This window comes from Sinocyclocheilus grahami, unplaced genomic scaffold, assembly GCF_001515645.1.
Source record: "Sinocyclocheilus grahami isolate Dianchi unplaced genomic scaffold, SAMN03320097.WGS_v1.1 scaffold1303.1, whole genome shotgun sequence".
Lineage (NCBI taxonomy): Eukaryota > Metazoa > Chordata > Actinopteri > Cypriniformes > Cyprinidae > Sinocyclocheilus > Sinocyclocheilus grahami.
This window is the reverse complement of record NW_015506482.1, coordinates 71,119-71,897: the sequence shown is the minus strand read 5'-3', so window position 1 is coordinate 71,897 and position 779 is coordinate 71,119. Positions and strand designations below refer to the sequence as shown.

General features: G+C 43.0%; 1 protein-coding gene across 1 annotated transcript in view; it reads left to right on the top strand.

The window, feature by feature from the left end:
• LOC107569016 (rab3 GTPase-activating protein catalytic subunit-like) overlaps nucleotides 1-779 on the top strand; it is a 43,261-nt gene that overhangs the window by 37,486 nt on the left and 4,996 nt on the right. The gene's annotated exons all lie outside the window — the stretch shown is intronic.

The following is a 779-nucleotide window of genomic DNA, read 5'->3' as shown; positions in this document are numbered from 1 at the left end:
GCGCTAAGATCCAGTAGCACTAATAGAGAGATACAACCACGATCAGATGATAACAGCAGGTAATTTGTAACTCTAATGAGAGCAGTCTCAGTACTATGATACGGTCTAAATCCTGACTGGAAATCCTCACAGATACTGTGACGAGTGGGCTGGGGCCAAGAGCCATGGGAACGGAGCGAGGCCGGTGGAGTAAATGATACTGAGCAACACCTGTGCCACTCACCGGTCTCGAGTCCCACGGAGGAGCTCCGGAAGGATAAAAGGAGGAGTAAAGACAGTAAAGGAGGAGAGAGGACTTTATTTGTGTTTTGTTTGTGCGCGGCAGACGTCCGTGAGGGGCTGTTTTCAGTTTTGTTTATTTTGTTATTAAATTGTTTAAATGTTCGCCGGTTCCCGCTGCCTCCTTCCCGATCTATGAACTTTGTTACAGATACCATTTTTCTCTAAGAAGGAATATAATTGTGAGGATACTACCTTTTCTAGTATCTTGGACGGAAAAGGGAGATTCGAGGTCGGTCTGTAATTAACTAGATCTTTGGGGTCAAGTTGTGTTTTTTTTAATGAGAGGCTTAACAGCCAGTTTTGAAGGTTTTCAATGATGAATTAATAATAGTCCTCTATTAATAATAGCACCTCTTTTAGGAGCTTAGATGGAATAGGGTCTAACATACATGTTGTTGGTTTAGATGATTTAACGTGTGTGTATGTGTGTGTGAGAGAGAGAGAGAGAGAGAGTGTGTGTGAGTGAGAGAGAGAGAGAGAGTGTGTATGTGTGTGTG